At 38.5% G+C, this 25,482-nt stretch overlaps 1 protein-coding gene across 3 annotated transcripts in view; it reads right to left on the reverse strand.

Annotated features, from left to right (window-relative positions):
• The window catches only part of CNTN4 (contactin 4), a 979,742-nt gene extending 954,704 nt beyond the window's left edge, over positions 1-25,038 (reverse strand). For all 3 annotated transcript variants that reach the window (XM_036878225.2, XM_036878221.2, XM_057507209.1), the window contains exon 1: positions 24,824-25,038. The gene's annotated coding sequence lies outside the window, so the exon portion shown is untranslated. The remainder of the gene's footprint in view (positions 1-24,823) is intronic.
• Between the last annotated feature and the right edge of the window lie 444 nt (positions 25,039-25,482).

Here is a 25,482-nt window from a genome sequence, read left to right on the forward strand (position 1 = left end):
TAAATTCTTCATGGTTGGGATGTCAACACTGTCCAAACTGATCTTCTCATGACACATGCTTGTTTGAAGATCACCATTCTCAGAGTGTGATCATGTCAGTGCAGGATTAATACTGACCCAATTATCCCAGGGTCCAATCCCTGGCTCTGCACTTAATATCTTCAAGACTGTGACAAATTAAGTAACTTCATCTAAGCCTCATTCTGTGCAGTAGTAAGACAGTAATAACAACAGTTCTTGCCAATGTGAGGTTTCTGTGAACATTAAATTTAAAATGTTGAATCTGCCACATAATGAATGCTCAATAAATATTAGCTTGCATCAGTATGTCCATGCTGGAAATACATGTTTTGTTTTAGCCAATTTAAAAAGTGTAGAATTCGCCATGTACTCAACATTGAGTCTTTGGCTCAGGGTTGTAATCAGCAGGTAAATGGAACAGCGAGGAAAGTGGCAGAGGATTAAAAATAAGTCCCAAATTATCTGCAAGCAGATAAAGCCCTGACTGCATAATTTTCACTGAACAGACTATCTTTGTCTTCCCATGTAGTAACCTGTCACTTTCTTCAAGGGTTTTAGTGAAACACACTCTGTAAAAGCCTTCAAACTGAAGAAGAAATACGGATATGGGAATAAACATCTTTTAACAAAACAGACTTCAACTTTCCCCTGCTCTTCTTGGAAGAGTGACATTCAGAGGCAGACAAAATTCAGTGTCAAGCTATTTTCTACTCCTGGTCTGATGCCACTCAGCTTTGAGCTTGCTTTTGGCTACAGCAGTGGAGCTTGCGATCTTTTAATTCAGTGCGTGACTTATAGTTCCCTGTAGCACCTTTTAAACTCTGGCAGAGTTCTACAACAATGATGAATGTGGTTCCATTTAGCCCAGACCTGTAGCATCTTATAGGTTCAAGAATTCTTGGCACTGAGCAGCTGAACTGAATTTGACTTATATTTCAACATGGATTCTGATCTTCCTATAATTGGTGGAGTTGTGGAGAATGCTTGGCAGGAATATAAAAAGTAAAGAGACTCAAATTATCTTTGTGAAATTTCTTTGATATTTTAGGAAGGTTCTTGATTTCTAGCAATCAATTAAAGAAGTGAATAGAGGAAATAGACTGTTTTCAATCATGGTGCTTGTTCTCAAAGGATTGATGAGCATCACAAAGTTAAACTAGCCTGAATTTCCCACCACATTAGGATCATGTTACTCCTTACTCTCTCATTCCACTTAATTTGATCAAATGCTGAGTTCTTTCCTAAATTAAAAAAGGGAGGAAAGAGGGAGGGAGGGAGGGAAGAAAAGGAAGGAAGGAAGGGAGGAAGGGAAGGAGAGAGGGAGGGAGGGAGGGAGGGAGGGAGGGAGGGAGGGAGGGAGGGAGGGAGTAAGTAAGGAAAGGCAACCACTAGATTCTAAAAGATGATTTACAGAAAAGGTACTTCTGAGAGTTTTCCGATGTACTTGTTATCTCGGAACATGAAGCTATCCCCCTCAGCCACACATACTGGGCTGTGGTGACACCTGGTAAAGGGCAGGTGATCAAAGAAGAGCCGATCACAGGACAGCCAGGATTTTACCAGATGGCCCTGCCCCTGAAACTGGGGAAAAGGTAACTTAAACAATCCAGTCTTCTCATGAAAAAAGTGCAAGTAATTCATTAAAGAAAAAAACAAAACAAAACAAATCAACAAAAAAAAAAAGACCATGAAGATGACAAGTACAGAAAGAGTAGGTTAATCATAATAACTATGTGACAATGAAATAGGGATCCATAAGCTGCTAATACTCCTAATCCAGTAATCATCAAAATATATCCCACATAAGCTTCTAATCCTGAACTTCCCTGTTTTCATGAGGCCCAGATATTTTACGGTTGTGTAGCTTTCCCAGAATTCTGATCAGAACCTGACATATGGAATATACTATTTTATCTTCTTTATTTCTCTATTTCACCTTCTTTTAAACCCCTATTACCTAATGACACCTAAGTAAGTCTCCATTCCTTGCAACCAAAGGAGGACAAAGTGCATCTAGAAGAAAGCTAGTCCTTGATGAGTTCAGCCATGTTTGAAGTTAACATTCTCTGCTTCTCTCAACCTTTCCTACGTAGCACTTAGTTTTGTCTACTAAATTAACCTAAATTATCATTCCTTTGAAAACAATTATGTGCTAAAGAGCTAACACCATCAAGCACAGGACTGCAGAATGGCAAGGTGCTCAATAAATCTTACTAGTTAATGATTAAATAGAGTCCATAGGACAAAAATATTATTAAATCAATATTTCTTAATTCTAAGGCATAAATCTATTAGAAACTCACATTACTACTTCTTATTACCCAGAAAGTACAAGAAAAAGTGTCAGATAAAGGAATCAAAAGTAGAATTCACTCATACAAGTACTGAGCACTTTAATACTAGGAACTATGTGTGACACACTGGTATGTGCCATGCATGGGGAACACAGACAATGAAAAAAAAGTCAATTTCTCCCACTCTAATGAGAGATATGGTCAAGAAACATCATAACACACAGTAGAGCTATAATATTCACTTCATCTTATCACATAAGAGCCTGCAGGCTGTAACTAAATAGAGATCAGTGAGCTCCTAAAAAAATAACAATAACATGTTCACTGGTGGGCACTCCATAAAGACAGTGAACTGTTTAACACTCAGATATTCTGATGGCTGTATTCACAACCATCAGTCAAGGGATGTTTGCAGTAAGATACAGTATGGGAAGGAATCCTACAACACAGAATCACCATCAATGCCAAGTGTGCACATCAGGAGGCAAATCCTAAGTATGATGGGATTTTTAAAATTAAAATACACACACACACACACACACACACACAATAAGTGACTTACAAGACTTAATAGAAATCTATCCAGACAATGGCTTTGAGAAATGCATCGCTTTAAAGAGCAAATAATCCTCTATTTACCAAGAAAGTCATCATTATCTGAAATTGCCCCATTTTAACATGCTAAGTTTACCTTAGTGGCATGGTTAATGGGGCTAAGAACACAAGAGTAGAGGTTTATACTAACACTTCCTTTCTTATTACTATTCTGTTCATACTTTTGGAACAATTTCTTCACCCCTCTCCTACTGCCTCACTACTCCAAAATCTGTCAATAAGTTGGATATTTTATCTGACTTCTTCTGGCATGCTCTTAGACAGGATATATTACCTACTGTAAGCAATTTTTCCCTAATCTTCATTCTATATACCAGCCTTGCCACAGGGAGATTCCCCTTACTTGCTTTTCATGCTTTTCTAGTCTAGGGTTTTACCCCAGGTTTCTTGGTCTTCGTGGAATTATTAGAAGTCTTCCTGGATTCTCACTTTGATTAGTCCACATCTTAAATTCTTTAATCTGCTTATATACTTAAAAATTCACTAGGGCCTAATCAAGAGTTATTTGGGTTATGTACCTTCTTCAGTGCTCTTAATTGCTACACATTTCAGTTTTACTTAGAGAGCCAGGATGACCCATGCTATAATGTCAAGCTGCCTGGTGATCCCAAACATAGTTTTGATGTGTTAAGTGGTGCAGGACAAGAGCTGTAAATCTGAAATTCTAACACTCATCTTTTAGCCCCAAAACACAAAGTAAATTTCTAGAGACATCTCCAACAATAAATCATGATATGTCAGCAACTAATTACAGTCAGTGTAGTGTTAGAAAACTACAGCATCTCAATAAATCTCATGAGGTATCAGTTCAGAAACAAGTCGTGAGGAGACACAACACTGCTGATTCAGGACTAGCAGAACGATCTGCACATCCTTCTAAGCAGCAATGGTACAAAAGCTAGACCAACCAAAGAAAAGGATCCTTTAGACAAGGGACTGTCTAAAATTGCCTAGATATTGATCATCAATGACCTCATCAATGTGTGAAGATTAGTCAAACAAAGTGATTCTGATGGTCAGTTTCAATCCTGGAAAATAAAAGGAAAAACACCTCTGGAAGCAGGTATAGCCTATATACATATATGTATTTGTGACATATAGGTATATGTCACAAATACCGGTACAGTGCAGAAGAGAAAACAGAGACTTTTGAACTGAAATACATGCTTTGCCAAATATTACTTACTAAACTTTTTATTGAAATTTTCTGCCCATTATTAGACCTTGAGAGGCACTCAGCTTTCCTGTACTTATATTTCCACAACTGTAAAGTATGGATAATAATGCCCACCTTGGACCACTGTTGTATAGATTAGAAATAACATATGAAAAGGTTCTCGGGATATTGGTAATGACAAACAAATGAGAGCTATTATGCACTGTTATTTTATTATACCTGATTGCAGGTTCCCAAAATAACAGCTAGGTTATCACTTTAGTACCAAATCCTGAGGCTGCTCTAAGCTAAGAACATATATTCTTGGTTTCATCTATCTGCTGCACAAAATCTGGCCATGCCTTAGTCTTACCTTAGTACTTAATAGCTCATAAAATAACATGCCTACTTGTAAATGAGAGCCTTGAATAAGCCCTTCCAGCTGGACAGGACAGGAACAACAGGCAACCATGACCTTGAACAGGAACCGCTAACACAAGCTGTTGTGCTGGGGAAAGTGATCACTTGAAAGGTGCTATAAAAATCACTAATGTTGGCATATTATGGAATGAACTTTTGCTAATCACAAAGGGGGCTATTTAATTCAAAATTATGGAGACATTGTTTGGAGGATGTGACTAGTGATAATTTTTTAGAGGGAAATCTGGAAATAGCTGTAAAACCTAAAAATAACAAAATACAATGATGGTGAGCAGGTTTCTACCCTTATGGCCTTGATAAAGGGAATAAATGTTCTTAGTAGTCAGTCACTGGCAAGCAACAGATAGGTATGTATAGACTGATATGGACTGACACCTATGGTTCATGTTTAAATGAAGAAAGGATATTCCATACCATTGCTTTTATGGGAGATGTTAAGAGTATTTTTTAAATTGAGAAAGTATCTTAATATATATGTCCTCACATATAATATATATATCAGGGAAGATAAACAAATAATAGTAACATTGCTTCTAGGACAAAGAGCTAAGAGAAGATGATGGAAAGTAGGCTTAGTTTTAACCAGACACCCTTTCATACTGTTAAAATGTATACTCACAGGCACATAACCTTTACAGAAAAATAATTTTAAAAATACAAAGTGTTGAAAAGGCAAACTAAAATGGAAAGTTCAGGGATTATCCAGGGAAATTAAACAACATTAACAGCCAATTCAAATCAATCAAGGTCCCAGACCCTACTCCTTAGTACCAGAATTTTTTCTTTTAAATAATATGGATGATTAACTCTTCATTTCAACAATGTAGATGGAAGTTATATATTTGATTTCTTCAAGCTATGAAATGAATTGCTGTCAACTTCCAAGTTTGACATTTGCTTAAATTCTTCAGTGAGAGGTTTCCAATACAGCACAAGATCTATGGTAACCTATATTACAATTTTACTTAACTGGAGGACACCGATCTCTAGTCATATAATTTCTTACAGGTGATATGATATATTCCCCAAACCCAGTGCTGTATTGACTTAGCCCTTGGTAAGGACTCAGGAATAAAAAAAGAAAGAAAGGGGAAGAAAAGGAAGGAAAGAAAATATAGGGATGGGAGAGAAGAGGAGGACAAATAAGGGGAGGGGAAGAAAAGTGAGGTAAGGAGACAAGAGCAGACACAGCAAAGTCGTATTATTAAAATTCACAAAACCAGTAAGGCAAGAGTTTCAAGTGACCTGAGATATGGAGGTAGCCTCTCAAAGTATGGAGAATCTCCCAAACCAACAATACAGCACTCTAAGACTTAAGACCTCTTGACAAGTACCCATGAGCTAACCTTAGATAATAATCCACAACTGTGATTGCCATACTCATACTAAAAAAGACTTATCTATTACCTAAATGCCTCATGTATGGTTTAAATAATATAAAAATCAAACACATTGCAAAATTAGTATAGTGTGAAATTAAGGTTTCTCCTTTAATATTCTGAAACTTGAATCCACTTAAACTAACTTCATTTCCCATATTCTTAACTATTCTATTTACAGCCTTCACATCCAACATCCTCCTTCAGGCACCTTAGGGTAAAGCTTTCCTGACCAATGACAACTTGATCATTTATAAATAAGAACTTAAGTTGTGATTCAAGCTCTTCCTTGCTGACTGACCCTTTACAGGCTCTTTTCTTTGCCTGGAACTTTCCTCCCTGGTTATTTGTATGATTAGCTTCTTCTCAAGTTTCAGGTCTCAAAATTCACATACACCAAAAAGTCTTGCTTCACTATGCCATGGAAAGTAGATCCTTCCTACACTCTTCTTCATCCTGGCACCCTCCTTCTATCCTTCAGAGCACCTAATTCCGTTTATAATCATTTTTTTAAGTTTTAATTACTTAACTTTATTTTCAATCTCCCTTATCAGACTCTAACTTCCAGGAGGGCAGGGTCCACTTCTGCCTTTTATTCTTTCACCCATAGGACCTAACGTGATCCAAGAATTTAGTAGCACCTCATTGTAGGTGAAATGGATGAGTGACGTGAATCTAGAAGGACAATCCACTCAAATTATTCTATATTATCCCACTTTGACAAGAAGACTGATGACGCCACACCAAAAAACCTGTAATACCACAATTCTGCAGGGAGTGACAAATTCTATTTTGAACTTTCTCTGCTCCCATTTACTGTATATGGCATTTATGAAACTGTCTAATTCATGGAGAAATATCAATAGTGTTGAAGATGGAATTGGTGCCATGCACTGCTCCTCATTCTGCAATGGTCTGATGGCAATTCTGTGGACAAGGACACCCAAGTAAAATTCTTTGAAAAATGGGAGAACCATCTTTAAACAGGGAGATTAAGGAATCTTGGTGTGGTAATGAAAAGTTCTCCAGAGAAACAGACTAACAGAATGTCTGTGTATGCGTGTGTATACACTCACATTATATATACATATGAGAGAAAGATAGTGAAAGAGATACATTTATTTTAAGGAATTAGCTCACATAATTGTGGAAGCTGGCAAGTACGTAGTCTGCAGAGTAGGCAGGAGACCCAGGGAAAAGCACCCTAAGTCCAAAGGCAGTGTGCTGGAAGAATCCCTCTTCCCAGAGGGGGGAAGGAAGAGTCAGTCTTTTTCTTAAGGACTTCACCTGATTGCATGAGGCCCAACCACATTATGTATATACTTTATTTAAAGTCTCCTGATTTAAATGTTAATCTCACGTAGAAAAAGATACCTTCATAGCATCATCCAGATGTATTTGACCAAATAACTGGACTGTGGTATAGCCAAGCTGACACATAACGTCAACCGTTACATTTGGTTAAAAGATCCTGTATTGTCATTTACATATTACTCAATTTATCCTCTCTGGTGAAATGAAAGACATGCAATGAAAACTTTTTGTAAATGTCACAACAAGATGTAAAGATGTGTACTTTTCAAATGAAACATCATGTTCTGACTGACTAATAAGCATGCATTTACACCCACCCATAAATATCCTTCACTGAATTTTATTGCCAGTAGTCAAAATCACTCTTTGCCCTTTGTGTAAATTTGTGGCCAGAGTAACAAAAATTAATCAAACTCAGTATTTTCTAGAAGCTTAGTAATACTTGGAAAACTGTGTGAAAAATATGTTTATACAACACATTTTGAGTATTCAAATACATTCAGAATAATGAATGTAACTTTATCTACATGCATGAGTTATCAATTTATTATAATTACAAAAAAATTCTGTTTACATTCATATACCAGTGTTTGTTTGAAAAACCTTCCTATTTGAAATGGTTCTAACATTTGGAATGGTTTCTCAAACCCCAGTAATTTATGCAGATTCACCATCCCTACAATAAAATATAGCTCTGAAAGCAATGCGTACAAGTTGAGGTCCTGGAAGCTCCAATTGACCATCAAGCATAAAAATCTCTAACTTAACCAGGATTCCAAACTGGTTAAAAGATTTGGCTCACAAGCAGGCAAACTGGGTATCTGACATCAGTACTGCCATTTACTAGCTGCATGACATGAGCTAAGTTATTTTATCTCTGATTCTCATCTAAGACAAAGGGGTCATCACACCTAGCTAATAAGAAGATTGTATGTTTAAATGAGATATTATAATAAAAGGATTTAGCAATTTGCCTGGTATATTGTAAATGTTCAATTAAAGTTACTCAGTATGACTAAAAATTACTTAGACCACCCAAATATTTTTTTTTCATAAAATATCTCCAGTGATTAGGGCATTTCTTTCTAAAAAGAATTTTCTATTATAATCAGAAAAAAAAGGCATTTGATAACCCACACTGAAAAATATGATGACACATATATAAACTGTCAAAAACCATGACAGATGTGAAACAATAAAAAAAATGGGTGATATGGAACACACACTGGGACTAAGCTTCCCAAAATGCATTCCAAAGAATATCTTACTGTATCTATGGTCTTAAACCCTCCATTTCATAAAATTCCCTGGGGGAGTTTAAAAAAATTCAATTACTCAGAACCCACACTCACCCCAGACCAACTAAATTAAATGATTTTACTGAGCAGTCAGGGCTGAGAGCCACAACCATTAAATGTGTAGTAGACAGCCCTTGCAATGAGGGGAGAGGGAGTTGTTCCTTAGTTGTTAAGGACTGGATGTTTGTGTTCCCCCAGAATTCATGCCGAAACCTAATCCCCAATATGATGGTAAATGGAAATTGGGTTTCTGGAAGGTGATTAGGTCATGAAGGCAGAGCCCTTATAAATGATGTTAGTGCCCTTATAAAAAACACTCCAAAAAGCCCCCTCAACCCCTCCTCCAGGTGTGGTTCCCATGAGAAGTCACTGTTTATGAAACAAGAAGTGGGTTCTCACCAGACACTGAATATGTCAGCAATTTGATCTTGTACTTCACAGCCTTCAGAACTGTAAAAGAACTGTAAGAGATAAATTTATGTTGTTTATAAGCCATGCAGTCTATGATACCGTTATAGCAGCCCAAACAGACTAAGACAGGGAAATAAATTTCAGAAACATACATTTCACAATGCACATAAAGATTCTTTGAAATCTTATGTTAGTAAAAAAAAACTGTTTAAAAATCCAGAATCTCCTAAACTCATTTCCCCTAAGAAAAAATTTAAAAGGAACATGCTCTATTTCCCAAACCTGGCTGAACATCAGAATCACATGGGAAGTATATTCAAAATATAGTTTCCTAAACCTCATCCCCAGAGACTCTAATTCAGTACCTCTAGAGTAGGGCTGTGAATCTTCATCTTCTTCTAAAGTGCCCAGATTTTCTGAGACTCATAGTTTGCAGCAATTACCCCCGAGAATTTATATTCAGTCCCATAAATGTGGCCACCTCTTCTGCTTCCAAGTTGATGACAGGGATGGGTTTTTATATCGGACACCAGGCCTCCTGTATGTCTGGTTTCTAACAGGAAAGTCAGCAAGAGTTTAGTGGTAAATGACTACATATGAAAGAGTATTAAAGATCATTAGGTCTGGGGTGCAATCCAATTATGAATACCAGGCCCAAGTCAAACTCAGAGACTTCCATGCTCAGGCCATCACAGGGCACTCTGGAGAAAAGATTAAATCTTGGTGCATAAATACTAAGACTCATGGTTCTCAGAGTTAAAAACAAGTTTGCAGGCTAGGTCCAAAAAGCTAAGCTTTAGCTCTTTACTGCAGTAACAGAGCCTCCAGAAACACACTTGCAGAAAAGACATTAAGTACTGGCTAAACCAAGAAGGGAACTTGCAGCTCTTGATCTTATGAAACATCAGAATTACTGACTGATGTGAATTATTCAGAGAAGGTACAAGCTTATAAAGAAGCAACGTGGCAGCTGCAGTTCTATGAGATATCAGACTCCTTTTGAATAAAGCTGCTGGCCAAAATCTGCAAACAAGAGAAAGGCAGAAGGAATTACATACCAAATTTCCAGCCACCTTTCCCCATTCTGCAGAACATTGAGATTAGAAGACTTACTGTAAACTGTGGAAAATGCCATAGACCATCCAAGTGTATGGCTTTTCCAAATTTGCAGAGGGGCCTTAAAGTAATAAGTGATAACCCTATAAAAGGTAACCTGTGTGTCGAGGCTGCGGACGTTCCTAACAGAAAAATGAGGGGACAACATTGTAAGGCACATGGCAAATAAGAAGAATCTCCAACATGTGCAAATACTTGGAGAACTTCTTCACAATTCTTTGGTTGTTAGCAAGAATAACCAACTCTGAGAACCTAAGAAAAAAGGAATGCTATAAAAAGAATATATGGAGATAACAGGATAAAAGAGAGAACTAGGGAATCAAGCAGCTCCCAAATCACCACTAATAGACACCAATGGACAGTCTGGCCAAGACACTGACACAGGAAAAAGAATAAACCCTCTTAATCATTCTTCATCCTTGTGTTACTGAACTCAAAATTCCACATACGAGGACAGTGGGTCCTCAAGCCATGCATGTCCCATGCCTGCACCTCTAGAATCCTGGAGCAGAGGAAGGATGTGGCTGCAGAGGTCACCCTAATGGGAGGATGGGCTCAGGATTTATCAATCAAGACCACCAACAGTGAAAGCGATTTTGTTGGTGGGAAAGCAGAGTTATTCCAGAGAATTAAAAGAAAAAAATGTCCACTGCAGTATCAATGGCTACTAATTGAAGTGTTGTAAAACAGCATTAGTTTCCTTTTAATAACGTCAAAGGACAGCAAATGTTATTAACAAAAGAATGCACCTCAGTCACAGAAGAGAAAGATGGAATGAAGACAGAAAATATGGTGGATAGCAACTGGTCAATGAGTACCTTGCCATGTAAACTCAAACAAAATGTTTTTCAATGAAAAAAAAATGTCTTGTATTCTATTGAAATTGTTCATTTGGTAATTACAGCCATGAGTCAATTCTTCTCATACTATAATATAAAAGCAATTAATTACTTTGTGAGATGCTTTTATTATATGCATAAAGACCTTTCTGTTGTTTGTTCATTTTCTTAGTTTTCTAATTTAAGCCCCAAATTACTTATTAATCCCTATGTATACTGGATTTAAATATGAATACATTAAACAAGTATAAATATTTTATATAAATAAAATGCAAATGTACTTTTGCAACCAGTTTACTGTTATCTTACATAATTAACATGAACCAGAATAGGAAATAAGATTTAACCATAGGTCAGATTTAACCATACATCTGAAAACTTAGGTTATGGACGCTGCTCCAGACCCAACCCATCATTCAGATATCCACACTGATTCAGATGGATCTTTCAAATTAATAATCTGATGTCACCCTGGCCGTTTAAAACCTTGTGGTGGCTTTCTGATGGCCTAAAGGGTATGTCCTCTTAGTCCCTAACTTGTCTCACATGTTAGAGAGATGCTACTTTGTACAGTTCTAGGATGCACTAACACTGTACTTTCTTGTTCTCTCCCCAACTCTTGGAACACCATCTGCATTCTAGGCTATGAATTATACAATGCAAAGACCTTGCTGCCACCTTCCCACATTCATATGGTCCCCTCATATCCCACTCTTTGCTGTTCTCTGAACACACAATTTTCTCTAATGACCCCATGCTACAGTACATATTATACCCTCTTTTATAAGTGTTCTTTCCAAACCCAACCGGCAAATCCTATCATTCCACTTTATCTTAATTATTAGTTGAGATGGTCTCTATGCAACTGCCACCGTAATATCCCATATCACACTGTAATTTGAGTTTTCTTTTCACACCACACAAGGAGCTCTCGGAAAGTACATGTAATGTGTCTTTTCATACTACACACACACACACACACACACACACACACACACACACACACACATACACACATAAACACACACTCACAAATACCAGTCTAGCCTTAAAATTGGCTGTGCAGGAACTCGCTGAAGGCTGATTAATTACACTGATGGGTAAGATGGTTCTTGTACCTGAGGTCTTGTTCCTGTTCTCAGCATAAGGAAGAATGGTTTGAGATAATCCACCACTAAGGGCTTCAAGAAGAACATAATGAGGACATATTCCCAAGAAATGAAACAGCTTCCCTACAATGATTTCTAAAGCATTATATATTCCATTCATGTCATCATATTCTACCTGAATTTCCGAAAATTTTATATATATGTACATATATATATATACACACACACACACACACATATATGTACAAATATAAAAAATCTTCTGTAGGAGACAACATATCTTACACATATCTTATCCACCCCTACTAGTTGCTGATCATCTTTTAGCCAAACTCTACTGTACCTATCTTTATTCCTGTAGCATTGGGTCCTTAATATATAATTATGCATGTTGACTACGTTCTTGACATTTACAACTAGTAAGCAAGGAATGAGTCGACTCAGTTAGTTAACAACATGATGTAAACCAATACCTATCCATCTTTAATGTGAATACAAATCACTGGAGAAAATGAAGATCCTCATACAGTAGGTCTGGGGTAGGGCCAAAGTTCTGCATTTCTCACAAGCTCCCAGGAAATTCCAATCTATGGACTGCAATGTCATCAAGGACTTGGGCAAATTTCCTATATGAATGATACTCAGTTCTGAACTATACACTGTGTACCTAAGCCCATCTAGAATGGATGTTCTTAGTCAGTGAGAAGTAGGCTACAAAACATCAAGGATCAAATGCAAACTCAAATAATCTTTATTGATGGACAAGTCATTATATTATTTTCAGATATAAGGGGAACAGCCCCTCCACCCCACTCAGTAACTCGGCCAGGCAATTCTAGTAATTGAAGGTGGTGAAATCCATCAGTGTAATTATGTTTCTTTACCTCTTCCTAACATCTACAGGCCTAAGAAGGAAGAAATGGCAGGATTTCTACCATTCTGGTCTACTGAAAGTGTATACTTGGTCTGGTGCTCAGAAGTATCACTTAGAAATTGCATACTACATAGTGAATCTTGGGAATGATCTAATGGCAGAGCATACCAGGGTATTAATGATCAGAAGCTTGCAGACAGGCTAATTTCCATAACAGTCGCAATGTAGATTCTATAGGATATAAGTAAATGAAGGAGCTCGGTCTACAAACTTAAGATTCTTACATAAGTAAGCTTAGTAGATAGTAGGGAAAAAATGGAAAACAGTAAGTTCTCATTTTATGTGTAGAAATATAGACAGAACCATATAAAGTAATTAGGACATCTAAGTAATAAGGTTAAATGAACACTAAACAAAACAATATTGATATAAGTATTATTTCAATTTCAGAAACTACACAAGAAAACATACTTGCAAGGAGGAAGTAGAGCTGCATTCAAAACAAACTTACTAACAATGTTTCACGCTTTAAAGGTTATACAAATGCATTGGAAATAAAATAACATTAACTTGTTTCTCTTCAAGTATGTAAAACTCCTTCATTACATGCATAATACACCAGTCATTACTTTTATGCTTCCTAAATTTTGAAATTCAAAGCACCCATAAAGAGACTGCTATTCCCAGAGTAAACAGAAATTCATTCCCAGTACTGCCAGTATTACAAATTTTTTTTTAAATTGTGTAAATCTAAGAAATTTCAATCACAATGACTACAATCAACTCAAAACATTTTTATACTTCTAGTCAGTCATATGTCAGCATTTCCTTTTGCAACATGGCAAGATGGGCCATAGCTGAAGTAGACAGAATACAAATGAGACCAATTCAGTAATTAATTCTTCTTAATAAGTAAGAAGACTCTTAACCACAGCCAAACCATTTTCTTCAAAATGAAATCTCCAATAGTGCTAATCGCATCTTAGTTCAGATTCAGTAGCTCTCTATAACAGCCAACTACACAACAATGCACACAGCCAACAGAGAGCGTGTTGTCTATCCATGCATAAAAACACAGGAGAAAACATAAATGAGTATTTTAGAAGTTTGTAAATGTTAAACTATTTCAAGTTTGTAAATTATAACTTTCACATAGTTCATCAACAACATAGGTATCATACTGAATAAATGTATCAAAAGAATAAGATCCTAACAATAAAGTCAGCATTTTTAGGGATAGTCTAATTAGGTGCCTGGCACCAGGCTATGTGCATATATAATTAATTCATTTTAGTCTTCACATACCTACTAAAATGCCCCATTATACAGATGACAAAAATGAAGCTCAGAGAGATGATAACTTGGTCTCATCTTACAAATACAGAGGTGGCAGAGCAAGAATTTGAATCATCAAATCATACTGAATCACCATGGCTGCCTACAACCTTTTTTTAACATCACATAAAATAGTGCTCTCCATCTGTAGAGACTGAATCCCAACTTAAAACATAAAATTCATTATTTGGGGGAATGCATAATACTATGCTACTTTTCTTAAGATTTAACCTTAATATACTGATTTAAGGAGCTATGTTATAATACTGAAATTTGTAAAAGTTCATTTATTCAAGAGACCAAATGACTGTTACTTTGAATAACAGTAATGTTTTTAAGAAATACTCATTTAAGTTAGAGCACATAATATAAACTACAACACACTGGTGAATTGCTGCTAATAAAAGAATGGAACAGAGTTAATGGAACTATGAATTCACAATAAGCCCACATTACACATACACACCCTACCACCATCTCCAAAGTATCCAAAACAGTTGTGGTGTCTTCAATTCTGACCACTAGGTTTAAAAAAAAAATGGGGACAAGATGCTAGGAATTTTAAATTACCTTCTAGTAACAGAAGAATGACAGCTTGAAATGTGCTTTAAAAAAAAAAAGGAATTTCTTTATACAGTGAAGACCATGTACAAAGGAGTACAGACTTTTGGATAAAGTTTATTGTACTGCAGATAAGACAGCCAGTATTCCTCAAGTGTAACACAGGAATATTCACAACCATGATTCTGCTGCAAAACATATCACAAATACACGTGACAAGATTATCAAAGCTGGTTATTTTCTATTTCCACTGAACTACAGTAACTACCTCTCAGTACCTCAGTCAAGAAGTAGGGAAAGGGTTAACTGAGAACCGTAAAAATGAATGCGAAACTGTTATTCTGTCACACACACACACACAGACAGAGAAGGTGGGGGAAGGGGAGGACCTTCAAAGGCTCATTCAGAATCTCTTCAAACTATTAAATACAGTTTGAATGGCTTGCATATTTGATTTTCCTAGTTCACAACTGGTAAGAAATAACAAATAGAAATGGCTAGTTCCACAAAGCAAGGTAATAGAAGACCATCTGAAAGGCAGCAGAAAGCAGACAGGGGTAACTGAGTGTAAGTACTGACATCTCAGCAGCACTTGACGGGATCATATTGCACAGTCCAGTATAGTATTAACTGTTTCAACAAACATATAAAGCATCTAGATGCACTAGGTTCTGTATAAACTGCAAAGATTATAGCAGAGGGGTATTTTGCTTAGTGCTTAGAATGCGCCATGCCCACTGTACTAGTCTGAAGCTCTTATCATTTAATGCTCACAGTGTCTCTATAAGATAGGCACAATAAACTTCACTTAACAGGTTTTGTTAAAAACTGCCTTGGGTAGGGCTGAGAATATGTTTAAGATCACACAGTTGGTAAGTGGCAGAACGTCCAGGTCTGAACCAAAGGCTCTAGTCTAAACTACTATCCCATGTTCAATGTAGTGATCTTGTGTCAGCAAGAATTAAATCGTATTAGCCACCTGTTTAAGGAGAAAATAATAGGTTTTAGATGGATTTCCTCTTAAAACATCTATTCTTAAAGATAAGCCACTATTTACAATTACTTAGTTCCAAGAATTCCCTTTGTACTATCATTTTACTAGGAATTAGAAATATGACAGAGAACATCATGTTTTTAAAGATGTCATTCACCTAATTAAATACAGTCAAAGTAGTGCTTGGACTCCCAATTAATTTGCTAATCTCCAACAAGTCTAGAATCAATAGCTAGGTAATAGCTAATCAAATGAGTCACCAAGGAAAAAAATATTCATATTTATAGTTCATAGTTAAAGAGCAACGATAATACAGGTGACACTTTAAATTTGTACAACTCAAAATGATGGCAATGTGCCTAGAATCAAGCCTTATACAGCATATTTGGGGATTTGAGTGTCATTATTTTGTTTGATTTTCTTCTCTTCCAAATCAGACCCGTCTCAGCATAAGCACACCTGTAACACCTGTCCTCATTGGAAATTTCCATGAAAAATCTAAAAAGGCATGGCAACATGAATTATCAAGTTTTTTTACTAGTATAACTGTGCAGGGTACAAAGTATTTTTATACATAAAATTCCAACCCAAAGGTAGAGAGGATATTTTCTTGTGGTAAGAGAACAAGGAGTCTTTTAAATACATTTTTTTTTAAACCTCAAGAGCATTATAGAATCAGCAATGACTCTGATGCTATCCTAACCCTCATTTTCTCATGAACCAAACTCCGTTCCCAGAAACATACCTCTTCTAATAAGTGAAAAATATGTATATTAAGGGCTTTGGACTGAAATTGGCCCTTCCCAAATATGGAAAATATTTTCTCTTTCTACACAATGAAAATTGTTGACTCTGGCTTTAAATAAGCAAGTAAAATAAAGCCTTGTGTAGAAAAGAACTAATCTTGTAGCCAAGTCTTCCTTTTCCAGTTCCAAACATTAAAAAGTCTTTCTTAAATATTTCCTAATCATTCTCATTGACTTGTGTGTTGCACTTATCACAAACCCCTAACAATAAATGTTCCATGAACATGTATCATCTGAGTTTAATTATGTTTTTGGTGCCTATCATGTTTCAGGCAAAAGATATTCAAATATGAATAACATTAGTTAATTTAAAACTGTTTACTGGAAGCTCACTAGGATTCCCACACTGTACTAAGGACTCTGCATGCAGTTCTCCACATAATTTTCAGAAAAATATTATGCCTTTAGAACTACCCAATTTTATAGATGAGCCCATCAATAAACTAAGTAATTAATTACGTCTTTTAGGTATCTGGACAACCCTGGAGAATGCAAATTATCCCATTACACAGCTGATAACACTGAAACCTAGAAAAGGTAGGCAACTTGCTGTCGTACACAATCACACAGCTAGTACAAAATGGATTAGGACTGGTAGGACAACTGTCTTGAGTCCAAAGTTCAAGCTTTTATCCATTGTCTTAAGAACACACAGAGTATTGAGTGACATGTGAAAGAAGTATTACAACATTGCAGATAGGGCTACAAACCTGTCTCAATTTGCCCAGGACTTTCCTAGTCTTAACACTGAACGTCCAGCAACCTGGGGACTCCTCTGGCTTGGGAAAACTAGAAGGTTTCAGCACTTTCGTGATAGGTTGTTACATCAGTGGCATGGGGAAAATATACAATAAAAGTAGGCACAGAGAAGGGGGCTGTTTTTTATGCTTCAGTGAAATTGAAAGAGATTTAGAAGAGTGACATTTGAATTGAGCATTGTGCAAACTATAAGAAACATGGTGGAAAAAAGATGGCAAGAGGAGACCAGCCAGAGAAGCAATGCAAACAAAGGCATGAAAAAAAAAAAATCACATGGCAGTTTCCAGGGTGGGTGACTAACTGGTACAGATGGAGCCATGGGCCTAAAAAGGGGAAAGCAATGGGAAAGTGTGACTGGAAAGGAGGTCATCTGGAAGGGACCAGAATCAATCACATAAGAGAAAATTAAGTCTTACTTCATAGCTCTACAAAGAGAGAGAGGCTTTAAAGAAATGAGAGCTTTGGCTTTAAACTTAGTGGGAAATCTGTGTGCCTAGGTAAGGGGATGCCAAGTGACTCTTTACTGGAATTCTGACTTATTACAAGGGAGTGGAACTGTTACGCACACAACCAAAGTGACACATGAGATGAGTTCAGGGAAACAAAACAAAACAAAACACTAGATTTCCCTACCATCCATGTTTTCCCCTTGTCAGCTTGATCTAATAAATTGGTATTAACTACAAGTGATAGAAATTCAACCCAAATCAGTTTAAGTCAAAGGGTAATTTATGAACTCAAAGAGCTGAAAATTTAAGAGGTAAACTCACTTTAGGGACTGCTGTATGCCTAATAGGTATATCAAGAAATATACTAGAACCAAGTTTCTCTCCATCTCACCTCTGATTTTCATTTTCAAGAAACATGTGGTGACCCCCGCAGACCTAGCCTTTCCTCTCTGGTAGCAGCGCAACTACAGCAGTGTCAGACCAACATCCTTCTGGTTCTGGTCTCCTGTTCACAGGGATCAGTTTAGGAGCATGCATGGAGCCCAGCTGGAGTCCCCAAGAAACAGCAAAGTATCTCACTCCTCTGAATTCGTTCTCACTGGGCCCCATGCCTTAAGGAGAAGAGCATGTTACAATCCTTAAGCAGGAAATGAAGTTTCACCCAGACCATATGCACTGACAATAGGATAGTACCAGACAATAGAATATTACTCAGTGCTAAAAAGAAATGAACTATCAAGTCATGAAAAGACATGGAGGAGCCTTAAATACATATTACAAAGTGAAAGAGGACTCTCTGAAAAGGCTACATACCGTATGACTCCAACTATATGACATTCTGGAAAAAGCAAAACTATGGAGACAATAAAAAGATCAGTGGTGTCCAGGGGTGGGAGAATGAAGAGATGAATAGGCAGAGTACAGAGGATTTTTAGGGCACTGGACACACTATGTATGGTATTACTGTGATGGATACATGCCATTGTACATTTGTCCAAACCCACAGAATGTACATCAGTAGTGAACCCCAAGATAAACTATGGACTCTGGATTGTTATGATGTGTCAATGTAGGTTCATCCTTGGTAAGAAATATACACTCTGGGGAGTGATGCTGATAATGGAGGAGCCTATGCATGTGTGGGGGAAGGGGCATATGGGAAATCTCTATACCTCCCTCTCAATTTTGTTATAAACGTAAAACTGCTCCAAAAACATGTCTTAAACAAACAAAAAGAATGGGATGGTAACTGAGACCAACATTAAAAGGGAAAAGGGGAATAGATATTTATCAGGCAAACAACCAATATGCATATATATACATAAATATACACACACACTATCCTCTTGGCACACCTGGAGAGAGGGAAATGGAGAAATAGCTGGTAATCTCATACGCATTCATTGGAAATCTGTGACAAAGACTGGCTACGCAGTCACCAAATCTGTTTTCCGTTCCTCCTGGGCTCTTAACGTGACTCCATTTTTCAGCTTTCCTTGCAGAGAGGAATGGCCAAGTAACTGAGTTCCACCCAATGGAATGTGAGCAGAAGCCATGATAATCATTCCCAGGCTGTGCCTATAATAACCTCCTATGAGCATTGTCAGGACATTGCTCCCTCATATACCTTGTCTGAACAAGGAGGACTCTGGAAATTAGTAGAAGACAAAGACACAGAGAGTAAGGAAACAGATTTCCCTAATGACCCCATGGAAAGCCACTCAGTTAGGAACTATGCTATGAGCACTGAACTACCCCACATGAGCAGAAGGTATGAAGTTATTTTAAACAACTGAAAATTTAGAGTTTATCTTTTACAGCAGCTAGAATTAGCTTTTTATAAGGCCCCATGGGACTCAGTTCATGGGGAGTCTAAAAACATGGTAATAAGCAAGTTGAAACCTCTCCATCCTGGTGATCCTATTATTTCATAATAAGGGGCTTGAAAACACACATATACACTAAGGCCACGGATGTGAGGAAGATTGCAAGGGAAGGGAATTTAGAAAAAGAATACAGCAAATTTCTTATAACAAAAGGTTCAGGGAAAGTTAGGAAGAAATGAACGGAGGATTTTGAGGAGGAGGTGACTGGTAAGTATACAGTATAATCTGCCCACCTAATGGTGAGAAGAGATTATGTGCTATTAATTTTGAAGATGCTACAAATACATACTAAAAAATAAGAAGAAAAAAAATGACTATGATATTGGAACACTAATTGTCTTGTCAAAAAATACACTTTTATTATTGACCATGTCACATTCCACTGTAGCCATTGGGAATCAAAATTGTAATAGGCTTTTTTGTAAAAGACAAACATGTAGGAAAGGTGAGATGAGGCAGATACTCTAAGCAGGACAAGACACTGGATAAGAGCAAGAAGGATCATTTTCTTTTAAAGGATGCTATGATTATAGAGGTGCCTTTCATCATTCAGGACATACTGAAAAAGTTTTCCAAACAAGAAGAGAGTTTACTTTCTCAGGAGTTAGGGATGTTGATGAAAAGCAATGCCTCTGATGAAAAAGAAGGTTAGGATAGAATATTTTATCTGCGAACTCACCAGAAAACATATTTATTTAGGCTAAGAAATAAATAGGACTTTATCTTTACATACTGCAGCATGAAGCAGTAGCCCAGAATTCTCACAATGAAAGCTTAAGAGAAACATTAAAATTTAGGGACAAAGACCCTGACAATTTGCTTATCAGAAATAAAAAAGCACTGGGGGATTTAATTTTAAATATCTGCTTCTGATCCTAGTAGGTATTCAAGATAAACCTGTATCATACCCAATTCTATTCTAGCATATTTTAGATCAAATGTAATCTTTCTCTTCTTCTTTAGAATTTTTTAAATTACCCTCCAACTTTTTTTACAGACAAAATGAAAAGTGGTTCAATGGCTACAATAAGAAAAGTACAAAGGCAAGAACAAAAAAACATTACAGTAAAGCTGTTAAGAAAAACAATTGTAGAGCCAAAAATCTGGTTCAAATCCCAGCTCTGCCACTTACTGGCTATGTTGAGCAAATGACTTAACTTCTCTAAGCTCAGTTTTTCTCATCCATGCAATAAAGATAATAATAATATCTATATCAGAGGGCAAAAATATTAGAAAAGTATCTAAAAAATACTAAACACTATATATGTATTATCTTCTTTTTCTTCTTCTTCTTCTTCTTTCTTATATCTTGAACAGTTTTCTGCCAGGAAAATCAGGGGTTGTAGAAAAGAAAGGGGAGTAGCATTTATTGAACATGGAAGAAATATCACACATAATAACAGAATGTCATAATAAAAGAACTCTGGCTGTCCCCCCAACCACTCCTCCTTCCTGGAAACACACCAGACAACATTTCCCAGCATCCCTTGTAGTAAGATACAGCCGCATATAATTGAGTCCTGGCCAATGGGATGAAAGCAAAAGTGGTATGTATAACTTCTAAGTCTGACCAATTAATATCCTGCAAGTCTTTCTCCTTCCAATGGCTTGATACCGATGAGCATGGTGACCCTGCTAAGAGATTACAGGAGCACAGAATGGATGCAGGCTGGGTATCTGAAATTGTTCCTTGGAGGAGAGTAGCCAGTATCATGTATCTTTGGACTTTACATGAATGAGAAATATACTTATTTCCATCTGAGGCAGTACACTTTTTTAATTCATTTATTATAGCTGTAAACCCACCCTAAGCTTTCTACCTGTACTCTCATGTTTAATAAACCAATCATGATATCTTGAAATAGATGTTATCCCAAGTGATAGCTAAGGAAACTAATGGTTGCAAAAGTTATGGAATTATCTTGTCCCAATATCACAAAGATAATAAGTTATAGGGCCACATTTGCATCCAGGTTAATATGTTCCAACATTTTTTACCTTACCCCCTCTACATCATGCAGCAACATGGAAAGTGTCCTCCCTTTCCTCACTCATTTATTCCTTGATTTTGTCACTTTCTGACCATGGGACTTTAGTCTTTTAATTAAAACTTCATTTTTTTAATCTGCATATTCAGTTTGCAAGATCTAGGATGACCCCTAGATCACACTCATTTCTTGTGATCACCTCATTCCATCCACATTTGAGTCCATGATAAGGAAATAAGTGCTCTTAACCTATCTGTTACAGGAGACACAAATTTCTAGCAGTTCTGCAACTGGCTACAGTATCAGAGACAATAAATGGCAGAGTCAGAGATAAGGAGAGAAAAGTAAAAAAATTCCAAATCATTGGTGACTTTCCCAGTGGGGTATGCACCTCAGGGGCTGTGTAAAACAATCCACTGGAATACAGAAAGACAATATTAGAACTTGTTTCATAACAGAAGTTTTACTTTATCCTTTAGTTTCTTTCTGTATATGGTTCATAACATAAACAGTATATGTGTATAATTTATGGATAATTTTAGTGATTATGGTCAAATTTTCTTCTGATAGTATATAGTCAAGAAAGTATTAAGACCAGTAAGTATAGGTCATAAATCTGGTTCTTTCACCAGACTTATGGAAAATTAAAACAACAAAACTCTCCACATCTGTTAATACAGACATATCCCTGCTTACTATATGAAATAGATTAATTCAATTAAAATCATATAAATGCATGTTTTCACAAAAGTTTAATTCTTTAGAAAGATTAAAACTAATGCATATTATATCTACATCTTTGAAAAATCAAGAGGAATCCAACAAGTTAAAAACATTATCAGACAAACTTGGCAGAAAAGTCAGTATAAAGGGGAGAAGCTTTTCTGTTGAGAAGTTTAATTATTCAGGTTACTTTTATTTTGTACGACCTAAATTGCAGTAACATGTCCTGTATATACCTTTCAGAAGAAAAACTCTACCCTAAAGATTCAGTGTTTAGAGGGAAAATAATCAAAAGACCTACTGCTGAATAAAAAGGAGAGAACTAGGCAAAATAACAGGATGATAAAAAATCCTACATTATTTGAAAGGTTTACTCTCTATTCACTATTAATATCCTATCAATATGCATCACTATGGAATGAGGTGCTGAACTGACACAAGGAGACAAAGTTTCCCAAGTTAAAGGAATGGAAAAATGTTTTTATAAAGACTGCAAATAAGGAAATCTGCCTCTGCTGAAATTTCCAAATGGCTCTGACCTGCATCCTTAAAGAACAGGTCACTTCTGATAGTATTAGTCCCTAAGTTTAAAGGTCAGTTATTTCATGCTTGCCAGCAACCTCACAGGGTCCACACAGAAATATAATGAAACTTATCGTCATGATTCCACCTCATCAGCCCAGAACAGTTTTGAAGCCAGTTTAAACAACAACAACAAAAAATCAATAGTATTTTTTAAGGTGACAAAAATAATACTCCCTTGGAACTTGAATTTGATCCTTAGCAGTCTAATACACAGACAACCAACCCATCGGGAAGATGCCCACAAGTCGTCAATGAAATCAAGATGAAGATAGCAAAAATAAAGTTAAGGGTAAGTGTGAATTTTCTCATAAATGCCACGAAAATCGTCTCAATGTGTCTACCTCTATGAAACAATGTTCTTTTCACCCACTTGGTTAACCAGAGAGCAAACTTGCTAATCGGCCCGACTGTAATTGCTACAGTGTAGAAGTGCCTGTATGGTAATCTACAGCCTTTATGCTTCTCTACCCCACGCCCTGAGGACATAAACCATAAACCTCAAAATAAAAGCACAGTCCAAACTACTATATTAAGTGTCCAAACGAATGTTATATGGAATTATTCCTTGAAATATCCAGTTCCCATCACAATAAATTGCAGGAGCATCCCATACAATTAAGACACTGTTACTCAAACATTCCCCGCCCCTATGTTGACTCCAGTAGGAAAACTAGAAAAAGTTCCACGAGCATGCCTCCCCAGAGCTCCTCCTTGCAAGCACACCTCCAACAGACACCAAGATCCACCACCCGACCTCCAAGCAGACCACCCACCCAAGGTCACCAGTCACACTGATTCGCCCCACACAACCTCCGCAAGCCTTTTCTCTCCAAATCTGGCAACCCCGGCCGGCAACCAACCTCCTCAGCTTCCCGCTGCGCGCTGCCGCCTCCTTGCACGAGCTCCGCTGTGCTGCAAAATGTTTTCATGCATCAGACTCCCTGACTGGTTCAGAGAGATTCAGGAGCCCACGTCCTCCTACCGTCACCTCCACACCCTTCTTTAATAAGATATCTACATGAAACACAAAGAGGAAATGCACGCAGGTTTTGAGCCCTCCGTTCCAGAAAAAGAGAGCGAGCGGATTGGTGTCTGCGGGGTCCCTGGAGCACATCTCGCCGGTGTCTGGGTTCCGGCAAGGAGAAGAGGTTGCCTTCGTCTTTCGAAAGAAACTGCAAATCCCCTTAAGTTGCTGGAAATGACCACCACCCGTACAAGCTCTCTCGACAGAACCAGGATATACCAGCTACGTGCCGTAAGAACAGGGACCTGTTCAAATGTGGTTCGCCGCTGTACCCCCAGAGCTTAGCACAGAGCCTGGCACTCAGCAGACGCCCCCAGAATCAGTGTTCCAACACGGCTTCTTCCACCACAGCTACGAGCTGGTGTTCCCTTAGCCCCAAGTCCCTTCAAACCCCAGCCCAAGTTCGCCATCCTCTACTCTGGGCTGCAGCTGGGCAATGTGAGCCGCGGGGCCAACATCAGAAGGAAACTCGCCGAGAACCGAGCGCCAGGAGCTAGGGCGCACGAAGGGGCAAGTGAGTCACTTGGAGAAGCTGGTTTTAAGGGTTCCTGAAGCATTAAGGCTCTGGGCTCCTTGTTTTGTGGCTGCCTCCGCTGCTCAACAAACTTATTTTCTGACCAAAAAGAAGGGTCGCCATGGGGTGACGGTGGCGTCGTCGGGGCCCTGCCTCCTGCCGAGTTCAGGGCGTTCTGCGGCGGCTGTCCCGACCCCGCAGGGCTGCCCGGTCAGGGCGGTAAGGTCCACAACACCAGGTAGCCTCCCTCCACCCTTCAGTCTCCAAGGACCCGACCCTTTCCCCAACGCGCAGAGGATGGAGGGAACCCGGGTAGCTCGCGCCACACTTACCTCAGCCCCTGAGAGCGGCGCCCGCTACAGCCTCAGGTGCGACTCCGGCACAGCCCGGGCGGCCCGGCGTAGTGGCGAAAGCGTCCTACTTGCGACCAATCCTGGTGTTGAACCCCGGGATCTGTCTGGTGCGGCGCTCCCCTCCCTCCTAGCGCTCGCGGCGCCTCAAAAAACCCGGCGCGGCGGAGTTGGGGCTGCCGGCTCCTCAGCCCGGAGGAGGCGGAGACGCGGCGCCAGGAGGAGCGGCACGGGGAGGGCGCGCCGGGCTGAGCATGCTCAGTGCGCGGCCGGAGGAGGGGCGCGCCCCGCGCCGCACCTGCCCGGCCCTGGCGGGAGCGAAGGCCCCGTCTCCCTGCGCGCGAAACTGGGAAAGGGCGTCTCGCCTGAACCCCAAGCACCCGAAGATGTTCAGCACGGTTCTCGTGCGGGCGTGCAGAGGACGTGCTGCTTTAAAATGGGGAATACAGCGAAGCGATGCCGCCTTCCTCTGCAACCCGTCTATCGGGGCACAAGGAGGCGCGACCTGCCCGGGTACCCAAACCTCTGGCCTCCGGGAGACTCGGAATTCGGGGGATCGTTGAGGCGCCCTGGCCAGGGAAACAAACACTTCTGCTTTGGGGCTGAGAACTGCCGAGTGTAGGGATTTGAGGGGTGGGGAT

Source organism: Manis pentadactyla, chromosome 1, assembly GCF_030020395.1.
Source record: "Manis pentadactyla isolate mManPen7 chromosome 1, mManPen7.hap1, whole genome shotgun sequence".
In the NCBI taxonomy this organism is placed as follows: domain Eukaryota; kingdom Metazoa; phylum Chordata; class Mammalia; order Pholidota; family Manidae; genus Manis; species Manis pentadactyla.